The 25964-nt window shown below is 44.4% G+C and overlaps 1 pseudogene; it reads right to left on the reverse strand.

The window, feature by feature from the left end:
* Positions 1–592: 592 nt before the first annotated feature.
* On the reverse strand, positions 593–1320 carry LOC114505676 (annotated as a pseudogene).
* Between the last annotated feature and the right edge of the window lie 24644 nt (positions 1321–25964).

The following is a 25964-nucleotide window of genomic DNA, read 5'->3' on the forward strand; positions in this document are numbered from 1 at the left end:
AATAGAACAGAGTGGCAGTGACTTGGAACTCGCACAATTTGGTCAAGAAGCTTGAGGTTTTTTGCCTTGATCCTCTTGGAAGGTTCTGGTTGCCATATAAGGAAGTCCTTCTAGTTTACCAGAACATGAAAAGCCAGGGAGGAGAGGAGGCCTGAGCAGTCCTAGTCCAGAGCTAGACATGTGAATGAGGCCATCTTACACCTTCCAGCCCAGTTGACTCTCTCTTCAGTGAGTCCAGTCAAAGCCTGCAGAGGAAATGCCCAACCACAGCAATCATGATAAATCATAAATTATTGTTGTTTGGGGCCACTACACTTTGAGGTGACTTGTTACACAGCAAAGGTTAACCAAAACACAAGCTCACTTTTGTTTTTCCTGCAAAGAAAATTTTATTTTATATATCGTTGGCCATGAGTTTTTGTCATGAATCATTACATAAATGCTGCCTAGTGCCATTATCCAAGTGGTAGGGCCATTTTACGTCTGCAATTCACTTCTGTGTTTACAGAATTTTTACTATTTACATACGTGCAGCTATCAGTGAAGGTTTAACATTGAGATGGTCAGCTCATGTCAAAAATAAGTCAATAATTTAGACATTCTTAGCCTCTAAAGGAGATTTTCCAATGAGCTCATAGAAATGGTCATAGACAATAAGATTTTTAGAAACAACTTCCCTATCCACTTCCTGCTGTAATTTCTGTGCCATTTTATTTTCCAGCAGCTTTCCTTTGCATGCAAAAAAGGCCCAGATGAGACAAATATTTTTGTTTGACTTGTTTGATGTCCTGAACTTTCCATGGTTCTTTATTTTTCTTCAACCCGTTCCCTATAAATGTAGCTTGGCATTTCTGTTTGATCTCTTTGACTCTCTCATCATAACATCAATTGTTCCACAGCTGTCCCCGGTATTTGACAGGTTCATTTCAATGTTTTTCAAATTCAAATTAATTATTCACTGTAAGCCTTTACTGGCTGTTTTATGGAATGCTTTAGTCCACCTGCCCATGCGAGAAATGTGCTTTTTAAGAAAAAATTTTTTGAGATGGGCTGCGAACCAAAGTGTTGCAGGTTCGATTCCCAGCCAGGGTACATGCCTAGGTTGCAGGCCATGACCCCCAGCAACTGCACATTGATGTTTCTTTCTGTCTCTCTCCCCCCTCCCTTCCCTCTCTAAAAATAAATAAATCAATCTTTAAAAAAAAATTTATGATACTTGGTTTTACAGAATCTGAACACCTTGCAATCGTTGCAAACTAATGCCACACCATGGCTGGGGTATATGGGCCTTGGATGGAAATAACACCTCTTGATAAACATGTTGAACCACCTGGGGACCCACCACCCAAACGATGAGCTTGAAAGGAACACGTGCTCAATTTATCATTAAAAACAAAAAGAGGAGGGGAAAATGGGTGGACGTAGAGATGAAACAAAATTGGCCCCACCTTAGTAATTGTTGAAGCTGGGGATTTACTATGTACTCATCTATTTCTGTATATGTATGGCATTTTTTCATAGTAAAAAGTAAAAAATCGAAAAGAGGGATGGTAAGAATTCGTTAGAAAAATGTGCATGTGAGCCCTGGCTGGCATAGCTCAGTGGATTGAGTGCGGGCTGGGAACCAAAGTGTCCCAGGTTCGATTCCCAGCCAGGGTACATTCCTGGGTTGCAGGCCATAACCCCCAGCAACCGCACATTGATGTTTCTCCCTCTCTCTCTCTCCCTCTCTCTCTCTCTCTCTTTCTCTCCCTCCCTCCCTCCCTCCCTCTCTCTCTCTCTCCCTTCCCTCTCTAAAAATAAAATAAAATCTTTAAAAAAATTAAAAAAAAAAAGAAAAATGTGCATGTGCACACAGTCATGCACGGCTTAAAGATGGGAATATGTTCTGAGAAATGAGTCCTTAGGCGATTTCACCCAGCGAACATTGTATACATACATGTAGACTTATAGCCTACTACTACTGTAATTGTGTGGTACATTTTTATACGACTGGAAGCACAGTGGGTTTGTTTATACCAGCATCACCATAAACACGTGAACACGTAGAACAACAATGTGTTGTTCTACCTTACGACCGCTAGATGTCAGTAGATGATAGTTTTTTAGCTTCATTATGATCTTAGGAGACACGTGGTGCCTCGGTTGACCGAAACAGCCTTAGAGGGTGCATAACTGTACTTGAAATTTAATACATTTTCTAATAGTTTATAGTTCATTTTCTTTACACGATTGGATAATACACAAAGTGAAATACATTTTCCCCACCAGTCCCCATTTTCACTCTCCAAATATTCTCCAGTTCATCTTTAAATGTTATATAGATATTATATACATTTTCTGGGTGTGTCACGGGGTAAGGAGTAAAAGTTGGGCCTCACCAAACATCCAAAATCCTCACCAAAGGCAGCTTTGGCGGATCCTAGGCGGGGCTCCAACAGGGCGGGAACCCCTGCCCCCAGCCGGGTTTACTGGTGGACGAGAAGCCCCGCCTCCCCAGCAGCCTGCTGGGCCCTCCTTTCCTTCCTACCCCCAGCTACAGGCTCTTGTGGCGACAGGGTTCAGACTCGCCTGCCAGGTCTTTTCGGGGCTTCGGCCTCCCCGCGTGGGGGAGGGGGTTGTGAGGAGCCGAACCGGCTGGGCAGCCTGAATTAAGGCTGTTCCAAACCATCCAGGGAGAGGCCAGAAACTTCTCTTTTTATCGAAAGGGCTTCCTTAGATTCCAGCCTCTATCCTTGCGAGGGAGACAAGTAGCAAGCCCTCCGCGCTGGGACACACAGTCCCAGGGTTTGAACTCCACGGTTTCGGGGAGTGGGGAACCTCGCCCCCTCTCAATCACATTCTCCAGCAGCGGACCCCAACCCTTACCGCACCAGGGGCCGGTTTTCCCACGAACGGGGTGGAGGAAGGTGGGGGGAGACAGGAGGTGGAGCTCAGGCTTGGGGGGCAGGAAGCGAAGCACAGGAAAGCTCCACTGGCTTCCCGCCCGCCTCCTGCAGTGGAGGGGCGTGGGTGGAGGGTGGGGAGGCCGGAGGCGGAGCTTAGGCGAGCTTTGCTCGGGGCCCGGTTCCTAACAGGCCACGGCCCGGCACCGGCCCACGGCCCAGGGGCTGGGGACCCTTGTTCTCCAGGACCCCGATACTCCCAGGCTCCCTTCACGGTCGAGTCCAAGGCGGGGCACCGCGCAGATGACCGGAGGGTGGTGGTGGCCAGCGAGGATCCCAGGGGGGGCCCAGTCGGGTGGGGGAAGGGGGCACGGCTTGGGCCCTGCGGTGATGGACCCCCTTCTGTCGCCTACAACCCGAATTTCAATCTTGTTGATCCTGTCCTCCCTCCCCCAAGATGGTTGGAATAACTGATACGGGTGTCTCAGGCCTGAAAGCCCCCCTTGGGAAGCCCTCTTCCCTTCCAAAAAATGCCAAAAACCTGCGGAGGTATCAGGGAAGGCGGGAGGAAGGCAGAGGGGTGGAAGTGTGGAAGGAGGGAGGGAGGGGGAGAGAAGAGAGAGGAAAGGGAGGGAGGAAAGAAGAATAATGAATTCTATTGGCTCGTCGCAGCCGCAGTGGAAGACGCTGACACCCTAGGTTCAGCCCCCTTCCCGGGCCCAGCGATAAGGTTCCCCACGCCGCCTGCGCAGCCGCAAATGAGCACACAGAACACGCGGACTAGAGCATAAACAAGGTTCTTTTATTACTTCCTTTTTTTCTTTTTTTTTCTGCACAATCATTAATAAGTAAACTGCTGCAACGGGGGAAAAGAAGCAAGCAAGCAAAATCCTAATATGCTCTCGGTGGCTCTTTAGTTATATAAGAAGGAGAATTAAGGCTGGTTAGCAGTAAAGAATCTTTCCAGTACCCTGCCCCAAATGACAGCCCTTGAAAGCCTTGGATCAAAAGGAAAAGCGCAGAGGGTGGGACTGACTTCTGCCAGCAGCCCACTTACTGCTGCTGGCACATGTCACAGAACTAGGCCCAGATGAAAGCCACCAGGTCTACGCACTTCCTAGCCCCTCCCCCGCTCCAATCCCACTTCCCTGTTGGTATGGGCTCTAGGCAGCTTCCTTTGTACTCCTCACCAAGGCTAGAGTTGCTGGGGCCGGGAGGAGAAACCAGTCCCAAAGTAAGGGGCCCCGAGGCCCCTCCCCCAGGAATTTAGGATTAGAATGGAGACAGGAAAACAGTGTCTCTGAAGAGCCAGAGACCATTCTGTGTAACGGGGCGCTGTGGGAGGCTGTCGGCCTGAGGAAGCAGAGGAGGGGGGAGGGAAGAGGGAATAAAGAGACTGCATAGAGAGGAGCTTGCCGCAGGAAATCAGCCTCTGCTTGTGCTCCCTGAGGCCCAGTGCAGCATCCTATCTTCCATAAAATAATCTGGTTTTCTGGTTCACCAGGCACCTGTGACCTATAACCTCCTGAGGTTCAGTGAGATTGAAGCTTCTGTTACATGTACTCAGTAGAGGTCTAAATAATATGCCCTCAAATTAAAGCTTTCTTATGTTACTTTCTTTTTTTATTGATTTCATTTCTTTTCTTTTTTTAAAGATTTTATTTATTTTATTTTTTTAGAGAGAGAAGGGAGGGAGATAGAGAGAGAGATCAATGTGCGGTTGCTGGGGGTCATGGCCTGCAACCCAGGCATGTGCCCTGACTGGGAATCGAACCTGTGACACTTTGGTTCGCAGCCTGTGCTCAATCCACTGAGCTACGCCAGCCAGGGCTCTTATGTTACTTTAAAAAAATAGATTTTATTTTTTAGAGCGGTTTTAGGTTCCCACCAAAATTGAGAGGAAGGAACAAAGATTTTCCATATACCCTTGCCCCTACACATGCTCAGCCTGCCCCATTATCAAGATTCCCCACCAGAGCAGTACAGGTACGTTTGTTAAATTGATGTACCTACACTGACACATTGTTAACACCCAGAGTCCGTAGTTTATCTCGGGATCCACTCTTGGTGTTTTAAGTTCTCTGGTTTTGGACATGTCTTATACAGAGTAGTTTCACTGCCTTAAAAATCCTCTGTGCCACACATACTCATCCCTCCATCTTCCCCCTTCCATCAACCGGTGATCCTTTTACTCTTCCCCTAGTTTTGTCTTTTCCAGAGTGTAGTATATTTGGAATCATACAGTATGTAGCCCTATCAGATTGGTTCTTCCACTTAATTAATTTTACTTTTATGGTAAAAGTTTCCTCCTTGTGTTTTCCCAATCCTCTCTTTTAGTGTACACAGTACATTATACCTTTCCGTTGAAGGAAAAAAGCTTATTGCAAACCTCCAAATAAACAGTAATCAAATGTTTTTTTTCTTTGGGAAAAGGGAAGCTAACATTTACTGAGTATTGAAAACTAGAAATCCCAGCATCTTTGATTTCAGCCACAGTACAACCTGTCTAAATTGTTCTTCCAGAGCAGGGATGTAAAAAAGCCGGGGAGGTGTGAATCTGAAAAAACAAACTAAGCAAACAAGAAGAAAAGAGAGCCACTGCTGTGGCTCAGTGGATTGAGCACCAGTTTGTGGACCAAAAGGTTGTCAGTTCAGCCTCCAATCAGGGCACACATTGATGTTTCCCTCTCTGTCTCCCTCCCTTGCTCTCTCTCTAAAAGTAAATAAATAAAATGTTAAAAAAAAAAAAGAACAGAGACAGATCTATGGATATGGAGAGCATTTTGATGGGGAGAGCATTTTGATGGTTGCCAAGATGGGAAGGGATGTGGGGGAACAGGTGAAGAGGAGAGGGGACTAAGAAGCACAAATAGGTAGTTACAGAATAGCCATGGGGATGTAAAGTACAGTATAGAAAATGGAGTAGCCAAGGAACTTATAGACATGGCCCATGGACATGAACAATGGTATGGAGATTGCCTGAGGGAGTGGGGGGCACTGGGTGGAGGTGGGCAAAGGGGGAAAAATCAGGACAACTGTAACAGCATAATCCATAAAATACAATAATAAAAAAAAAAACCCTAGGGAGGTTGCTCAAAAGAGTGGCTGCTTCACCCAAGGATGGGCATGACCCCAAGGCCTGGCATTCATGGAACCATCCTGAAGGCTGCCTTCCCCTGCTCCAACCCCTCCACCCCATCCCAACGATGTGGTCCCATCTAAAGTAAGAAGAGCCCAGCAATGCTCTGCATTGAGGCAAAACCATGGGGGCCTGTTTCCAGAGCACCTGCAAAAACTTATCTCCCCCTTATTCCTCTGGAGGTCATAATCGAGCCACTGGCCTGTGTTTCTTTGATATAATCGCCACATGTCTCTGCAGCATTCTTTTGTCAGCCAGAATAACAACAGTGAACAGTAGCAGTTGGCATGCATCACTAATTATATGTTAGGCACCTTGCTAAGCACTTTATATTTATTTAATCCTCCCAGCCTTGTAAGGTAGGTAATAGTCATATCTCCCCTTTTATTTTTTTTAATTTTTATGATTTTTAATCCTCACCCAAAGATATGTCCATTGATTTTTAGAGAGACAGGAAGGAGATGGAGAGAGACAGAGATAGAGACAGAGAGAGAGAAACTTCAATCGTTCTCCTCCAGTATACTCCCTGACCAGAGATCAAACCCACAACTTTTTGGTGTATACTGTGACACTCCAGTGAACTGAACAACCTATCTCGGGGGGCCGTATCCCCCATGTTATAATTGAACAAGCTGAATGAGGCACAGAAATATTGTTACCTGCTCAAGGTCACATAGCTTGAAAGTGGCCTAATGACGATTTGAGGCCAGTCTAATGCTAGAGCTCAACAGTTAACAAGTGCACTGTGATGGGGAAGATGTTAGTTATATATTGCTGTGTGACAAATTACTTCATAATGAATGGCTTAAAACTGTGAACAGTTATTGCACACAATTTCTGAAGGTCAGGAATCTGGTTGCCCTGGCTCCGGGGGTTTTGTGGGGAAGGCTGCAATCAAGCTGTTGGCAAGGGTCAAATATTGACCTGGCTTTCTGGATCTGCTTGTAAGCTCATCCATGTGGCTGCTTGCTGGAGGCCTCAGTTTTTTCCCACATGGCCTCTCCACAAGACTACTCAGGACAAGGCTCCCCACGGTGTGAGTGATAAGCAGGAGTGAGAGAGATATTAAGAGATAAGCTACTTTGCCTTTTATGACCTGGTCTCACATTACTTGCATATCATCACTTCTGCCTTATTCTATTCTTTTAAGTGCAGCCTGCACTCCACAGGAGGGGATTACACAAAGGCATGCACACCAGGAAGCAGAGATCACTGAAAGCCATCTTGAAGGCTGGCTACCACAAGTATGAAGAAAAGCTAAACAGAAAAGTGCTGTGCCCCCAGAGAAATCTAAAACCTGTTCTTGAGGTGACAGCAAAAAGCTACCCAGCCCCATGCAAATGCTGGGCATCACTCAACAAGCCCTAGCCTTTTCTCTGACACATTTCACCAGTATGGAGAGAGGCAGAATCATCTAGAACATGACCTCTGTGAGGGACTGGTTCTCCATCTTAGATGCCATATGGTTGTCAGGCTTTCATGAATATTTTTAACTGACTGATGCTAAAGAAGTAAAAGATGTACTCACTGCTCTTAGAAAGTTAACCTAGTTTTTTAAAAAAATCTTTTTTGAGGGGGGGTGCTGAAACCTCGATGTGAGCCATACAAAATCTTGATTACATTTTATTTGTATACTTGTTGTGGTGAAATATCCATAATATAAAACTTACCACTTTAACCATTTCAAGTGGATCATTTAGTGGCATTACGTCCATTCACATTATTGTGCAACCATCGCCACTGTCCATCTGCAGAGCTTTGTTATCACCCCAAAGTGAAAAACTGTACCCATTAAACACTAACTTCTCATTTCCTACTCCCCTAGCTTCTGGCAACCACCATTATACCTTCTTTATCAATCTGACTACTTTCAGGACCTGATACAAGTAGAATATTACAATATTTGTCCTTTCACTCAGCATAATGTCTTCAAGGTTCATCCACGTTGTAGCCTGTGTCAGAATTTCCTTCTTTTTTTTTGAGGCTGGATAACATCTCATCGTTTGTGCACCACATTTTGCTTATCCACTCATCCATCCATGGACACTGGGATTGCTTCCACCCTTTGGCTATTGTGAACAAAGCTGCTATGGGCATAAGTGTGCAAATTTCTGTTTGAGCCCCTGCTTTCAACACTTTTGGGCATCTACCCAGAAGTGGAATTGCTGGATCATATGGTGATTTTTATGTTTAATTTTTTTTTTTGAGGAACCAACCTAATTTTAATCATAATAAATGCTACCAGTTCTTGGTTGCCTGTGCTCCGCCCTTTGCACATTTTATTTCCAACCATTTTTCAACAGATTGGTCAGCTTGCTCAGTGTTACACCACTAGTTGGTAGACAGAGTCAATACAGGTGGACCATTTAGCAAGGCAAATGGCTATGAGTCCTGTTTAATAAAACACATTTCAGTTCAAGAAAATTTAGGTCACAGAGTGCAGTTATCTATGGAAAGGTTCCTAAAAGGACGTGGTGAACCAAATTTTGAGGATGTTCCATGATCAGGCATCCAGTAGGAAGCTAGGAGAATACTTGACTGCAGAAGGCACAAGCTTGCCTCAAATCCTAGGTGTCTGTGTGGTTCTCTCATCTGAGCTTGCCAGGAGTGCCATACAGGATTCCAGTTTGCCAGACGCTTTCTGAGTACCAGCAACCAAAGAGGCAAAGCAGCTTGTATGGAAGCCTTGATCATAGCAGAGCTAGTGCCTTCTCTGGGTCCCCTCAGATCTGGCTAGTTGTGGGTTACTCAAAAATTGGGTCAGAGCAGCCCACTGGAGTAGGGTGTGTGTTGCCTCTAAAATCCAAAACAACACTAAACATTGTGCCTCTTTCTGGATGGTAGGTGGTACAAGGTGTTTCAACTTGTCTTTCACTTTAGAAGTGACATCCCACTGGCTCCCTAGAAACTTCCTCAGGGTGGTGGGAATTTCTAAAAGTGAACTGTGAATCTCATTTTGAACAAGTGATTAGAAGAAAGGTGAGTGACTGAAGGTGACACAGGATAGTAACAAGATAGGAAACTTCCTTGACAAGTGACATGAGGGAAACTGAAACAAGATAGTTAAACAAGGCTTTGAGCAATTAACAGCCTGCTAATCACAAAATCTTTTCTTCCCTAACCAAGGACACTTAGGAGCAAATGGTTTACACCTCTCCTCCCCAACCAGAGTAGCTGTGAGTAGCTTAAATCACCCTAGTCAGGGAGATAGATAACAGAGACCCAGTTGCTATTAGTGCCAGCCAAACCACAGAACAGATGAAGTCAGGGGAATAAATAACAAAACCCCAATTAGAGCTAGACAAACCCAAGATAAAAGTAAAGCAGTGAAGCTGACCAGAGAATGATCCCAAACTCCCCTACACTCATTTTGATGCATCAGGACATCAAAGCGTACAAATGGAAAGCTGATGAATATTCTGTTGAGTCCCTCCCAAGATCTCCCCTAAAACTCTTGCCTTAAAAAAAAAGATAAAAACCCTAAGACAAAGGATGTCAGCACGCTCCCTCTTGAGCATGCCCATACCACCCCCTTTCCTCAGAAATATACTTCTGCTCTCTTTCTCCTAAACTCTAAGGGTCCCCATGAGACTTGTAACCAGGGGAGCAGTGGGCAGCAGCAACTTGCCTTGGGCTAGCCCCCTGAACCCGTCTCCAGGGCCCTCCTTTGACCTCTGTAATTTGTTCTCTGAGTCTCTGCAGCCCAGTATGGCTCACTTCTGTTACTATGACTTCCTTCCCAGAGTCTAGGCAGCCTCATCTAGGCTCACTCGTGTTGCTGTGATCTTGCTTCTTCTATCTTAGGCCTTTCCTTTGTTTCACTGTCCCCATCTTTGTTTTAAAAAGACTTTATTCATTTATGTTTAGAAAGAGGGGAAGGGAGGGAAAAAGAGAGGGAGAGAAACATCAATGTGTGGCTCCCTCTCACATGCCCCCAAATGGGGACCCAGCTTGGAACCCAGGCATGTGCCCTGACTGGGAATCAAACTGGTGACCCTTTTGGTTCACAGGCTGGCACTCAGTCCACTGAACCACACCAGCCAGGGCTCATTGTCCCCAGCCTTAATAAACGTACTGTCAAAATCAGCTGGACTCACACTGTGAAATCTGTCCTGCACAAAGTCAAGAACTCACACATTCCAGATTGAGCTGGAGCAGACCCACCTTGGTCCTGGTCCCTTTCCCATAACAAAGGGAAAGAATGGCATGCTAGCCAGAATAAGGGCAGGGACACTGTGACACAAACAAGTAAACGAGACATGATTTACAGGGTTGCTGTATGAAGAGAGCAAAGCAAGTCATAGGTAAGAGGCTGACAAGACAGAAGGGAAGAAGGGGAGAGAGGGCAGAGGCAGAAGAGGTGGCAGAACAGGACTTGGTGAGCTTTTGTATGTACATTTTGCATGACAGCAAATCCCGCCTGGGCATGTATGTCAAGGGTCTCCAAGACCATTGTTTGAGAATTCACTGGGAGGGCCCACAGGACTCAGAAAATAGTTGTTCTCGTGGCTGTGATTCATTACAGCCAAAGGACACAAAGCTCTGTTAGCAAGGATAAAGATATGTGCGGTAAAGTTCAGGGTAAACCAGGGACAAGTTTCCAAGAGTCTTCTCCCTATATGGGAACATATATGATACACTTAATTCCCCCAGCAATGAGTTGTGACAACACATATGAAATGTCACCAACCAGGGAAGCTTGTTAGAGACTCAGTGCCCAGGTTTTTTACTGGGGGCTGGTCACATAGACACCCTGTGCCTGGCATGTACCAAGTTCTAGACTCCCAGAAGGAAAGCAGGCGTTCAGCTCAAACCATATTGTTTGCATAAGCAGTCAAGGCCCAGAGAGCCATCCTTATCAGGGAAGGAATGCTGGGGGCCCTCCTGAAATCCAGGTTCCCAGATGCCAGCCAAGGGCCAATCTTGGAAGCAGGCCCTTGTAGGGATAAGCAGCCAGGCCTGCTGTGCTAGCCCCTTTCTGCACAATGTGCACCTCACAGGACTGCTCACATGGGTCCATGAGGAGCACTCCCGAGGTGTCCATCGCAGTGCTGTTTGTGGTGGCAGGGACTCTCACGCGATCTGGGTGTCTGTCCTGGGGACATGGTTCAGTGGGGTGGAGGCATGTGCAGCAACTAGAAACATAGTAACAGGAGTGGATCTGAAAAACTTACCCTTAGTGGGGAAAAAAAAGGTAACAAACAACACAACCATTAATGTAAACTCAAAATATATGTGTAGAGGTGCCATTTATGTAACTATCAAAAGCAGGAAACATAGCCCTGGCTAGTGTGGCTCAGTACATTGAGTGCCAGCCTGTGAACCAAAGGGCCGTAGGTTGGATTCCCAGTCAGGGCACATGCCTGGCTTGCAGGCCAGGTCCTGGGTTGGGGGCATGGGAGAGGCAACCACACGTTGATGTTCCTCTCCCTCTTTCTCCCTCCCTTCCCCTCTCTCTAAAAATAAAAAATAAAATCTTAAACAAACAAACTAGGAAACCTAATCTATGTTGTTAGAAGCCTGCACGCACATTACCTTTGCAGAGCTGGTGAGTGACTCCAGTGAGGCAAGGGGCGGCACTGGTCATGTTCTCTTTCTTAAGCAGGGAACTGATTACACAGCTGTGTTCAGTTTGAGAAATTTTACCCAGCCGTGCACTTATGATGTGTTTCTGTATGTGTGTTGCACAGCTACACAATTCACACTAAAACAAAATAAGAATGCCAATTTTGCTAGAGTATCTATGAAGGAAAGACATACATTACAATGATTGCCTATCAGGAAGAAAAGCAGGAGTGGGGAGCAGAGTTAAAATGAAGTACACACACACACATACACACACACACACACGCATACAACAGGCCTTTTGTGAATCAATGTTATTTATATGCCATAAACAGAGGAATATTAATTTGAAATAATATTTGACCCTCTGGACCTAAGGTTAAAAAGAAAAAAAGGAACGATGCAGAAATCTCTGCTTGTGGTCTCATCACTCAGAGGGTCCCACTGTAGAATTTATTTCTTTACAATGTTTAGGAGTCTGTGTCCATCTACCCAATTTCCTAAGGCATTAGCGACCCCTATCCCCACATCCTCTCCACCCCTAGGAGCTCTGGGGTTTATCTAGCAGGGCTGAGATCCCAGAGGGCCCTCCAGCCTAGCTCCGGAACTGCAGAGCTACTCCGGTCAACACTACCCCTGCTGAGTGATTTAGTGAGGAGGAAGCACACTCTCTAATCAAATCCTCCGGAAAGACTTAAAAGAGCTTTGCAAGTTCTCACACTGGAGCTGCATCCGAATCCCCTGGAGAGCTCATTAAAGCACAAAAGGGCTGGGCCCTACCCTCAGAGTTTCTGATTCAATAGGTCGAGGGTGAGGGGAGATTTTGTATTTCTAGCCATTCCCCAGGTGCTGCTGTTGCTGCTGCACCTGCACCTGGAAGCTCACCTTGAGAACACTGATGCCACAAAGGAGGAGGCAGAAAAGTATAGCTTACTGGCCATTTCTGGTTAGCAAGCTTTCCTCCCGCAGGGCTACCTCAGGTTCCAGAACAAACCTCAGCCCTGGCTGCTCTCTCACCAGATGGTGTGGCCTGAGAAGCGGAGCTAATCCCACAGACAATGGAGATACTTGGGCTTGGAGGCCTGGACACTCAACAACTGCAACCAGCCCCACCTTCCATCCTGTACAAGGGGTGAGGGTCCGAGTTTCAGCTGACAACTTGGGCCATAGTCACACTCACCAGGGTAGTTCCAGGGAAATGTGTGTGCATCCAAAAAGAGGGTTCCCAGCAAGGGAGACTGGGAGTGTCCTTTTCTATCTGGGATATTGCTACCCCCAATAATATTGAAGCACTCTTGGTAAGGGGGAACAGAAGAGGGGGACTGGTTAGGCATGTCTACCACTTTTGTTAAATTTCCCACAAAATAATTTGATTTTCCAGGTTCCTTTTCTCAAAGCAAGAAGGCACATGGACATTTCTGGTATATGTAAATTTATGTTCGGTATTAAGGAACGTGTCCTTTTCAAAATATATATTTTATTTGTTTTTAGAGGGGGGAGGGAGAAAGAGGGAGAGAAACATCTGTGGTATGTGAGACAATCCAGCTCTCTCAAGCCCCCAACTGGGAACCTGGCCTGCAACCCAGGCAGTGACAACCTTTTGGTCCACAGGCCAGCACTCAATCCACTGAGACACACCAGCCAGGGAAAAGCACATGTCCTATAAGTAAATATAGTGACGTTACTGAAGTGAATGAGGGTTCCCCTGCCTGACACACAGCAAAGCCAAACACTGAACATCAAGGTTTGCAATGGAGAAATTAAAATAGTTTTATGTGCAGGGTACCAAGCAAGGAGAAGGGAAAGCTATCACTTAAAACCCAAACTCCCTGATAGCTTTTAACCAAGGGCTTTAAAAGGCAAAAATTGAGGGTTGGGGTTAGGGGAAAAGGCTGGTATGCGAAAGCACTGGCGGTGCAGGTTTGGATGGGAGAGATTTGGAACTTGGCCACTTATGGGAAGTGGTTTCAGCACCAGATCTTCCTACACAATGGACCTTTTGTTTCTGAAAGTGTTCTGGTGATTAAGTTCTGGTCATGATCTGGTGCTTTGGTTCCATAAAAAGGGCAAGACTTTGGTTTTGGGTGCAGCCGAAAGTCAAAGTTCTTTCCTTTACATGTTCTTCCGCTGCGTGGCTTGTGGTTTTGGTCTCTTGTCTCTAAGAGGCAACTCAGTATCTTGTTAGAAACAGGAGGAGACCATTTTGAGCTGGTTCTGTGGTTACAGTGGCACCCAGCCTACATATCAGTTAGGGGGACTTTGGAAATTCCAAAACAGTGCTCAGATTGATGGTAGTGGTCTAGGAATCTATTCAGGCTGGCAGTCTTGGAGCCTGGAGTCCAGCCGGTCAGCTGTGCCAGACAGCCTGGCCACCTTCCCAGGGTGCTGCCACAAAGCAGAGCACCCCCATTGCTTGCCAGGTTGGCAACCCCTACTCCTGCCTCTGCTCCCTTCCACTCTCTCTAAGGGATGCTCCCCCTCCCCTGCTCCTCCCTAGTCACCGGCAGGACATCTTCAGTCAACCCAGGTTTTCCCCGAAGCCTCAAATGAGGACTTGCCCAGAACACCTCAGTTTGGGTCCTCGAGAGCCCCTGGGGACAGCCTGACCGGTGTAGCTCAGTGGGTTGGTCACGTCCTATAGATCAAAACATCACCAGTTTGATTCCCTGTCCGGTCACAAGCCTGGGTTGCAGACCAGGTTCCCAGTTGGGGGTGTGTGAGAGGCAACTCATACATATTTCTCTCTCTCTTTCTCTTTCCATTCTCCTCTCTCAAAGAAAATAAATAAAATCTTTTTTTTTTTAGATTTTATTTATTTATTTTGAGAGAGAGAGAGAGAGAGAGAGAGAGAGAGAGAGAGAGAGAAACATCAATGTGCGGTTGCTGGGGGTTATGGCCTGCAACCCAGGAATGTACCCTGGCTGGGAATCGACCCTGGGACACTTTGGTTCCCAGCCCACGCTCAATCCACTGAGCTACGCCAGCCAGGGCTAATAAATAAAATCTTTAAAAAATAAAGTGTCCAGTTTTTCAACAAATTTATGAGAATGAAAAGAACCCAGTGTTGTTACAGTTGCACATACCTGTGAATATACTAAAAAACATCGAATTGTATCCTTTAATGAATGAATTGCATGGTGTATAAACTATGTCTTAATAAAGCTCTTTAAAAAATGCTTCACAACTTTATACTTTACAGTGAATTTGATTTTAATAAATGTGCTCATTTAGAAAAATATTAATCAAGATTAAACAGTTATTGTGTGGTATATCCACACAATGGAAAATTTAAATATTGATGTTGATAGTCTCTAAAATTTACTGAAGTTTCAGTTGTCAATGGTTGGCTTACAGAAATTATTCCAAGGTCAAAACTAAATTCTCTCTTCCTGAAAAAAACCCCACCTCAAATGGCACTCTTCAGAGCCAGCCATTTGTAACATTCTGGTATAATTGTTTACGTTTAAAAAACTTCCTATATACATATATATTTTACTTTGTAAAATATGTACTACTCTGTGACCTGTTTTTTCCTCGACATTAAACATTATTTGTTCATCTAAAAAAAAGCCAAAAAGACTAAATTCTCTCCTCAAATATAAGATAATTGTGTAGCATGTGGAATTCACAAAGGACTCTCAGCATAAAAAGAAATGAGATCTGAAACAGTTATGGTGAAATGTTAACATCTGACAAAGACCCACATAGCATAGGTTTTTGTTATATTATTCTCTCTTAATATTTCATGATAAAAAATTAAAACAAAACGGTTCTACTACCTGCCAATTAGAATGCCTAAAATTAAAAAGATGGACAATACCAAGTGCTAACAAGGATGTGGAGCAACTGGGAGTCTCACACACTGCTTGTGGGAATGTCAAATATTACAGCAACTTTGGAAAATGGTTTGGCACTTCCTTACCACTTTCAACATAGAATTACCATATGACTCAGCCATTTTACTCTTAGGTATTTACCCAAAAGACATGAAAACAGATGTCCACATGAAAACTTGTATACAAATGTTCATGGAAGCTTTATGCATAATAGCTTAAAAAATTAGACACAGCACAAATACCCATCAATAGGTAAATGGATAAACAAATTGTGGTGTATCTACACAATGAAATACTACTCATTAGTGAAAAGGAATGAATTAATTAACACATGAAACAACATGGATGAATCTCAAAAAAAATATATGCTAAGCCCTGACCAGTATGGCATAGTTTGTTGGGTGTCATCCTGCAGAATGAAAGATTGCCAGTTTGATTCCTGGTCAGGGCACGTGCCCGGATTGCTTGTTCGGTCCTGATCGAGACGTGCGAGAGAGGCAACCAATTGATGTTTTTCTCTCACGTTCACATTGCTCTCCCTCTCTTTCTCCCTCCCTTCCCCTCTCTAAAAATAAATAAAGTGTTTAAATAAAAAAATGAAGATGTGATGCATACACACACAATATATACAATGGAATATTACTTAGCCATAACAAACAATGAAATCTCGTCATTTGCTATGACACAGATGGACTTAGTCCATATTATGCTAAGTGAAATAAGTCAGACAGAGGAAGACAAATACCATATAATTTCATTTACATGTAGAGTCTATTGGGTTGGCCAAAAATTTGTTTAGTTTTCTTCTGTACAATGTCTCTAGCAGTGCTTAGTTGTCTTTAATTTCATTTGAAACAATTTTGTTAGATTGTAGACAGCTGTCATATCAGCATGCATTTAAAAAAATCAAAATTGTTGAATTTTGAGGCAGCCATTTTAATATTGAAGATGCACAACATTTTCAGTGTATTATGCTTTATTGTTTCAAGAAAGGTAAAAATGTAACTGAAATGCAAAAAAAGATTTGTCCAGTGTATAGAGAAGGTACTGTGACTGATTGAACATGTCAAAGGTTGTTTGCAAAGTTTCTTGGTACTATTAACGTTTTGGCCAAATAATTCTTTCCTGTGGGGCTGTCTTATGCATTGGGAGATGTTTAGCAGCACCCCTGGCCTCTACCCACTAGAAGCCAATAGCAGGAGATAGCCAATATACTCAGAATATCCAAATCAATAAAGGTATTGGTGAAAATGAAAAAATGTGTCTTTTATTTTACAGAAAAGACTAAATGGACTTTCAGTCCAACCCAATAAAAAACAAAGTAAGCAAATGAAAAAAATAAATAAAGCAACCCAGAAACAAACTCATAGATACAGAGAATAGACTGATGGTTACTAGATGGGAAGGGGGAAGGAAAATGGGTAAAAAGGTGAAGGGGGTTAAGAAGTAAAAACTGCCACTTATAAAATTCGTCACAGGGATGTAAAGTACAGCATAGGGAATATAGTCAGTAATACTATAATAACTATGTTGGTGCCAGATGGTTACTAGACTTGTTGTGATTACTTTGTATGCCATATACATGTCTAATTACTATGTTGTACACCTGAAACTAATGTAATATTGTATGTCAACTATAATTAAAAATAAATTTAGGCCTCACTGATGTGGCTCAGTGGACTGAACACTGGCCTGCAAACCAAAAGGTTGCTGGTTCTATTCCCAGTCAAGGCACATGCCTGGGTTGCGGGTCAGGTCCCTGGTAAGAAGCACGCGAGAGGCAACCCCACATTGATGTTTCTCTCCCTCTCTTTCTCCCTCCCTTCCCCTTGTCTAAAAATAAATAAAATATTTTAAAAAATAAATAAATTTTAAAAACTTATCATAGTATACACTTAAAAATGGTTCATTTGATTGCATGTAAAGTATACTTTAATCAAATTGGTTTTTTAAAAAGAGGACAGACTATATGGGAGGGGTCTGGGAGACTTGTATCAGAGCTATGCAATTGCTTGCATTGGTTTGGGGGTAGGAAGGAAGGAAGAGAGATATGGTGTGGCCTTGGACAGAGACTGCACTAAGGCCACAATTTAAATTTTACTTTTTTAAGGACAGCAAAAATATGGATCATGTGTACAGCCTGTGAGGATGAAGTCTGGTGCAAGAGAGAGAAAATGTAAGAGAGACTAGGGACATCATGAAAAGCCTCAGAGATGGCTCCAAGGGCACCTCCCAGCAAATCTGAATCAGGAAGGACCTAATAGGCCAGTGATTTTCAACTAGTGTTCTGCAACAATTTGTAAAACATTCAATATCTGACTATTTAATCAGGGGCACTGACCTCTTTTCCCTCAGATCATGAAATAAAAAATTACAACAGCCAAAACAATAGACATCAGATATGAATTCCCTGTCTCGAACCGTAGATATGTAGGTCATATAACAGAGTTGCATCTTATTGATCAGGATGCATAATAAGGTTAGGTCTGACTGGTTAATCTTGGTACCCGAAATCCTTACATCCTTATAGTCACTTGATTTTTTAGAAAGTCACTTTGGCCCTCACTGGTATGGCTCAGTGGCTTGGGTGTCATCCTGCAAATTGAAGGTTCCCTGGTTAGATTCCAGCTCAGGGCACATGGCTGGGTTGCAGGCTGAGTCCTCGGTTGGGGGCGTGCCAGAGGTGGCCAATTGATTTTTCTCTCACACTTCACTATTTCTCTCTCTCTCTTTCTCACTCTCTTTCCCTCTCTCTAAGAATAAATCAAATCTTTTTAAAATGAATACATAAATAAATAGTCGCCTTGGAGCAAAAAGAATAGGTAATTGCTATTACTTTTTGTAAATCAATCAAAATTATATCTTTTTTTGTCAGATTGGCAAAAATTATATTTTTTGGTGTGCTACAGAATTTTAGTAATTAGTTTATGTGTGCCATGAGATAAGAAAGGCTGAAAATCACTGTAATAGGCAGATGCAGACACAGGAGCTGAGAGTTTACCAGGCCTCACTGGAGGAGGGCCCGTCATCTGCCTGACTGTGCTGTGGAAGCCTAGGGCTGGGGGAGAAACACAAGGCTTTGAACCTGTTGTTAGGAGGAGCAGGGAGCTGTCTGATTCAAGTCCAAGGATTGTTCAGACATAAAGCTGGAGTTCATTAATCTGTAATGAAGCCAGTCAGTGTGTTTATAGAGTGTACCCTAGCAACCAGGGAGCAAAGTGGGGGAACAATCATTTTTAATGCCAGTTCCCTCCCAGCCCCCTGGATCTCACTGCCTTCTCCCACAAGGCAGGCCAGTGTTACGAAATCTCTAGTTGGGCCCGTCTCCAGAGGGGCAAGGCTGGTGTGTAGCTCCTGATGCCTGGTCTGTGCCCTCTAGCCAGATGCCTATGGCTTGGGGGCCTCTCCTTGTGTGTGTTTCTGCTGCTATGCACTTGGTTACTTCAGATGCCTGGCCAGGTCCTGGGTTGGGGTGAACGTTAGCTCTCTGACTTCTAGCTTCTAAGTCCTCTCTGTTCAAGGAGGACAGTCATCAGAAGTTCTTGGGAGTCAGCCTCCTCTGGACCCCTAAACTTTGTCTGCTCCCCACCTTCTCAGTCATTCTGAGGATTTAAGCAAAAGCAGACCTCCTCCCTTCCTCTGAAGAAGGACCCCCCCCACACCCCTACTTCCCCACCCGCTGCCAGGTGACTTTCAGCCAGAGCTCAGGCACTTTTCCTGGTAATCCATCGTGTTACATCCTGCTCTGTTGGAGTTTTTCATTTTTAATTATCTTGTGATTACAAAATTACATGCTTCTTGGAAGACAGTCAAACAAAGTGAAAATGTGCAGTACATTTTGTATTACACAATAATCTCTGTGCTTCTACCTTCCAGAAATAACCCCTGCTCACTCCAGTCTATATTCTGTATTTATTATGGTAAATATATGAGGTCTGTCCAGAGCATATCCAGTCATATGCTATGAAAAATAGAATCATTTGCCCTGGCTGGTTTGGCTCAGTTGACTGAGTGCCAGCCTGCAAGCGAAAAGGTTGCCAGTTCGATACCCAGGGCACATGCCCAGGCCAGGTCCCCAGTTGGGGGCATGTGAGACGCAACCACACATCGATGTTTCTCCCCCTCTCTTTCTCCCTCCTTTCCCCTCTCTATAAAAAAATCAATAAATAAAATCTTTAAAAAAAAGAAAAAGAAAAGCATTTACTGAAGCAGGTACAAGGTACAACAAACATTGTACATGGGACAATGATGCCTCAGTCCCCTTTGAAGCAGGCACCTTGGGACCTCACACAGTTCTCCCAATCACCATCAGCTGTCCCATCGTATTTTCCTGAATCTCATCGACAGTCTGAAGCCTCTTCCCTTTCAGAGGTAATTTTAGTTTTGGGAAAAGCCAGAAGTCACAGGGTGCCAAATATGGGTTGTAGGGGGCTGAGTCACCTGGGTGATTTAATGTTTTGCCACAAAACTTTCACAGGACGTGATGCGTGAGCCTTTGTCGTGATGAAGCTGCCAATCACCAGTTGCCCATAGCTGCAGCCTTCTGAATCATCTGAATAGTTTCTGCAGAGGAATGTTCAAGCTCAATGCAAAATTGGATGCAGATTCGTTGCTCTCCTCGCTCAGTCATTTTGAATGCGACGGCCACACAGTACACATGCTCACTCAATTGCATCTACTGTCCCCCCACTGACTAGTTCAGTGAAGTTGTCGTTGTTCACACATGTGCATTCCAGTCCACTGTCTTTGGCTGCCAGGTCGCATCAATGTCATGCAAAATGTTCTCGTTATATTAACAATGGCTGGACTTTTTCCAGACAAACCATGTACATAACACTAAATTTTAAAATAACATTGTATAAAATATAAAAATTAAATTTTTTATTTTACAAAATTAAAAGTTAAAATTTACAATTTAAACCACTTTTAAGCATATAGTTTAAGTATATCCACATTGTGCAACCATCACCGCCATCTATCTCTAGAGCTTTTTTTATCTTCCCAAACTGAAGCTCTACCCCTTAAACACTAACTGTCTTAAATACTAACTCTCCCTGTTTCCCCTCCCCCTAGCTTCTAGCAACTACTGTTCTACTCTTGGTCTCTATGACACTGACTACTCTAGGGACCTCATATTAGTGGAATTATACAATATTTGTCCTTTTGTATCTGGTTTATTTCACTGAGTAGAATGTCTTCAAGTTTCATCCATGTTGTAGTATGTGTCAGAATTTCAATTCTTTTTAAGGCTGAGTGATATTCAATTGCATGGCTATACCACATGTCTATTTATTCATCCATCAGTGGAAATTTGGGTTGTTTTTACAAAAAATGTATTCTTTTTTAAAAGAGATTTTATTTATTTATTTTTAGAAAGAGGAGAGGGGAGGGAGAAAAAGAGGGAGAGAAACATCAATGTGTGGTTGCCTCTCACATGCCCCCAACTGGGGACCTGGCTCGTGCCCTGACTGGGAATTGAACTGGCAACCCTTTGGTTTGTAGGCCGGTGCTCAATCCACTGAGCCACACAAGCCAGGGAAAGAATGTATTCTTTTTTTTTTTTTTTTTTTTTTTGAGGAGAGCTCTTTTTATTTGGATGGGAAAAGAAGATTAGATGGGATGGAGGGGTAGGGAAAAAGCTTGAGCCATCCTTCCCTGCTTCGGCCCTTCCTGCTTGGCTTTTGTTGACCTGGAGGTCATTCTGCAAAAGGAAAACCTCCCAATTCCAGTACCTAGCTGTGAGTCCCATGAACCCTGCCCTACCTTTCAGCACTTCAATGAACACAGACCCAAAGACCCCCCTGTATATTTTTGCCTCCCTCAGACACACGTACACACACAGACCCACAGACAGATGGGCAGATACACTCTAGAACCCTGTCCCCCACCACTGCATCCTACATGGGAAAGAAGCACAGGTTCCCTGGCCAAGTCCCTCTCCTACTGCATGCATCCCTATGGAGCCTCTCTGTTCTTTTTCATAACTTCAGGATAAAGTCTCATTTCAGTGCGATGGTCTGGGTGGCCAGAGGGTGTTGGAGTTAAAATCCCCACCCAGGTCCAGGAATGGCCACTGAGTCCTTATGGGCTGACTCTAGGAATCCTGGCCTAGTCACAGTGCAGACTTGGTGGCAAGGCCCCAGTGGCTATGGGGTTTGGGTGAGGCATCAGCTGTCAGAGGGTCAGCAGCCCAGAGCTGGGACAACTCAGCAGGTCATGGCCCTCCACAAGCTCTAGGACTTCCTGCATCATGTGGTGGCTGCTTATCCCCGGTAGGGCCTCAGTTCTAGTAGCTGGTGGGCAAGCTGGGCACATCATACAGCAAATACACTCTCTGCCACAAAGAACACAAGTGAGATGCCCCAGAGGCACAGGTTGGAGCTCAGGGGGATACTGGATAGACAGAGTTGTAACAGAGCGCAGAGTGCTATTTTGGATCCCCAAAAATAGTAGACCATATTGCCCACAAACCTTGATTGGGGGAAGAGGCAGTGGATGATAAGGCATTTAAAATACTTTGCATAACAATGGCAAGTCAATAGCTGTGCTGCCACCCGGAGTAAAAGGTGTACATGACTTTAAGAGTGTATAGTGACTTGCCCTGGCTGGTGTGACTCAGTGGATTGAGCACTGGCCTGCAAACCCAAGGACTGCTGGTTCAATTCCCAGTCAGGGCACATGCCTGGGTGGTGGGCCAGGTCCCCAGTTGGGGGCACATGAGAGGCAACCACATATTGATGTTTCTCTCCTTCTCTTTCTCCCTCCTTTCCCTTCTCAAAAAAAAAAAAAGATAAATAGATAAACCTTAAAAAAAAGAAGCTATCTTCATCCAGGACACATTGGATGGCCTGGGACTAGGGAGTCAGGGTAGAGAGGACTTGGTGTGGCAGTGGCCAACCAGGGCAGAGTCAGCAAGGCAGCTCTGGCTGGTGGAACTGGCAGCTTCACATTCACTTGTGGTGGATAAAAATCAGGGAGACACCTTGTGAATGAGTGAGCCCAGTCCCAGGCCAGACCACGCAGCCCAGGGTTCCAGCACTAGGAAGATAAATCCATGTTACTTCTGACTGTAAAAACCAGTGGGTGTTGAGGTAGTGGAAGACACTGCCAGATTTTCACCACTTAAGGGGCCCACGTGGACTTAGAACATATGCAAACCCACCTACTCTGGGTTTCATCACTAGGGCAACAGCTGGAAGGGTGCCAGTTTCATATGGGAAGTGGGTAAAGTGACTGGAAATGGGGTGAGTACAGACTAACCTCCAGAAGCCAGGCAGTAGCATTGTCCCCTCCCTGAGTCCTCCCCCACTGCACACACAGAGCCACAAAGAGGTAAAGTGGGTTGCCCCGCCCTGGCAATTACCTAAGGCTCTACCCCACACAATTTACATATGAGTTTCCCATAGAGGCCATGCTGCTATGACAGGGAACCAAAGCAGCTCAATCTAATACAGAAACAAACACAGGGAGACTGCCATATTGAGGAGACAAAGAAATATGGCCCAAATGAAAGAACAGAACAAAATTTCAGATAAAGAACTAAACGAAATGGAGATAACCAACTTATCAGATGCAAAGTTCAAAACACTGGTGACCAGGATACTCAGAGAACTCATTGAGTACGGCAAAAACATAATGAAAGAGCCCTGGCTAGTGTGGCTCAGTGGATTGACTGCTGGCCTGCCAACCCAAGGGTCTCCAGATCAATTCCCAGCGAGGACACACACCTGGGTTGTGGGCCAGGTCCCCAGTAGCGGGTGTGTGAGAAGCAACCACACACTGATGTTTCTCTCCCTCTCTTCTCCTCTTTCTAAAAATAAATAAATAAAATCTTTTTAAAAAACAAAAGGAAGAAATGAGGGTTTCACTAAGTGAAATAAAGGAAAAATCCACAGTTCAGGGAAGGAAGCCTGGATTCAAATCAATGATTTGGAACATAAGGAAGAGATAAACATTCAGCTAGAACAGAATGAAGAAAGAAGAATTCAAAAAATGAGGAGAGGTTAGGAACCTCTGGGACATCTCCAAATGTGCCAGCGTCCGAATCATAAGGATGCCATAAGGAGAATAGAAAGAGAAAGAAATCGAAACTTACTTGAAAAAATAATGATAGAAAACTTCCCTAATTTGGTGAAGGAAATAGACATAGAAGTTCAGGAAGCAGAGAGAGTCCCAAACAAGATGAATTCAAAGAGGACCACAGCAACACACATCATAATTAACATGTCAAAGGTTAAAGATAAAGGGAGAATCTTAAAGGCAGCAAGAGAAAAGCAGGGAGTTACCTACAAAGGAGTTCCCATAAGACTGTCAGCTGATTTCTCAAAAGAAATCTTGCAGGTAAGAAGGGACCAGCAAGAAGTACCTTATTCAAAGTGATGAAAAGCAAAGACCTACATCCAAGATGACTCTATCCAGCAAAGCTATCATTTAGAATGGAAGGGCAGATAAAGTGCTTCACAGATAAGGTCAAATTAAAGGAGTTCATCATCACCATTATTATATGAATAATGTAATAAGGGACTTATCTAAGAAACAGAAGATGAAAACCATAATCATTAAAAAGGCACCAAATTAACAACTATCAATAACAGAATCTTTTAAAAAATCTAAGCAAACAACTGGGACAAGAAAAAAATCATAGGTTGTCAGCTGGGAGGGGGAAAGGAGAGAATGGGGGAAAAGGTACAGGGAATAAGAAGCATAATTGGTAGGTACAAAATAGACAGGGGGAGGTTAAGAATAGTATGGGAAATGGAGAAGCCAAAGAACTTACACGCACAACCCATGGACATGAACTAAGGGTGGAGGATTGCTGGAGAGACGGGGGATACCGGGTAGAGGGGGACAAAAGGGGGAGAATTGGGACAACTGTAATAGCATTATCAATAAAATATATTTTCAAAAATAAAATCCATTCAGTGGACATTGCCTGGAAGTGATGGTTTACTTTGTGTCAACTTGACTAGGCCACAGGTACCCAGATATGTGGTCAAATATTATTCTGGCTTTCTGTGAATGTTTTTGGATGAGATTAATACTTGAACAGGTAGACTGAGTGAAACAGATTTCCCCAAGGTGGGTGGACCTCATTTAATCAGGTCAGTACCCAAGTAGAACAGAAAGGCTGAGTAAGAGGGAGCCCCTCCTACCTACTGACTTTGAACTGGGACATTATTTTTTCCCTGTCTTGGGACATTGGATCTTCTTGAGTCTGCAGACTGCTGCCACATGGCGGGAACTACACCATTGGCTCTCTGAGTCTGCAGCTTGCTGATTGAAGATCTTGGGACTTGTCAGCATCCAGAATTGCATGAAACAATTGCTTATAATTAATCTCTTCCTGTACATATACACATGTCATCTTTGTTCTGTTTCTCTGCAGAACTCTGACTAGCACACTTGATAAATTAACTCCATTACTGGGTAAATACTCCCATGGGCCCCATGACTTTCAGTTCACTCTTAGGTAATATACAACTTTCTGGTCACAAATACAGCCTCTCTTCCATAATTAGAATATCTAGTCCAAAAATCATCATCATTACATCTCCCATCCCCCAGCTCAGGCTTGCTTCTGGTAGGAATCCTCCAACAGTAAATAGGTATGGCTGACTTCCGGTATATTTCTCCACTTCCCCTTCCCTCCCCCACCTCTAGCTATGGGTAGGGTTGTGCAGTACAGGGAGGAGTGGTATCTCTCTTGACCTGATTCTATCTCTGCTCCCAGCAGGCGTATAAAAATGATTCTCTCTCCCCTGGGAGTTTCCAAGGTTTCTTCAAAGATTCTCATTGCTGGGGGCATGAGCATGACCTTCCCGAGCCCTGGCCATTGGGTAGTACCCTCCAGCTTTCGTGTGTCTCCTCACCCTACCCCACTCCACACCTTTGAAGTCCTCTTGGGAAGTCTCTAAGAAAACTCCACTGAGGCTTCTCCTTTGGGGGCTAAGGAAACACCCAGACAACCTTTCTCCCAACTCCAATGAGGCAATGTCCCTGTCTTGGCCACTGTGGTCATGACCTGGCCATTGTTTGCCTTTTAGAAGTCCCAGGAGGGAGAAAACTGCAGACCATAGTCTGCTTCAACTTTCTCAGGTATAGAGCTGACATGTCCCATTGACCCTGACAGCAGCACGTCTCTCTCTCTGCCTTGGGCATCTTTGTGGCTTGGTGGGGGCTGGGGAAACCCAATATGGCATTCTGATATGTGGTATGCAGACACCCTGAGGGCAACCCTTATCACATTTGAGTTTGGAGTCTGTAAAAATGCTGTTTTCTTTCATTCCTCAGGCAAACCATTCTGAGGCACCTTTTATGGAGCTCCTCATAAAGTCCCCTGTGACATCAGGCCCTAGTTACCTACAATAATAATACATTCTTTTTGGCATTTGTTCCTTTCCTTCTTTACTCTTCCCTGTCCCTCACTCCTGTTCCTTGGGATCATTCCACAAAATAAACTGCACAAGGAAGCCCTATTCTCAGGCTCTGCTTCAGGGGGGCAGTAAGGATACAGGCTCAGAAAGTCTTCTCATTAAGCTT

Source organism: Phyllostomus discolor, chromosome X, assembly GCF_004126475.2.
Source record: "Phyllostomus discolor isolate MPI-MPIP mPhyDis1 chromosome X, mPhyDis1.pri.v3, whole genome shotgun sequence".
In the NCBI taxonomy this organism is placed as follows: domain Eukaryota; kingdom Metazoa; phylum Chordata; class Mammalia; order Chiroptera; family Phyllostomidae; genus Phyllostomus; species Phyllostomus discolor.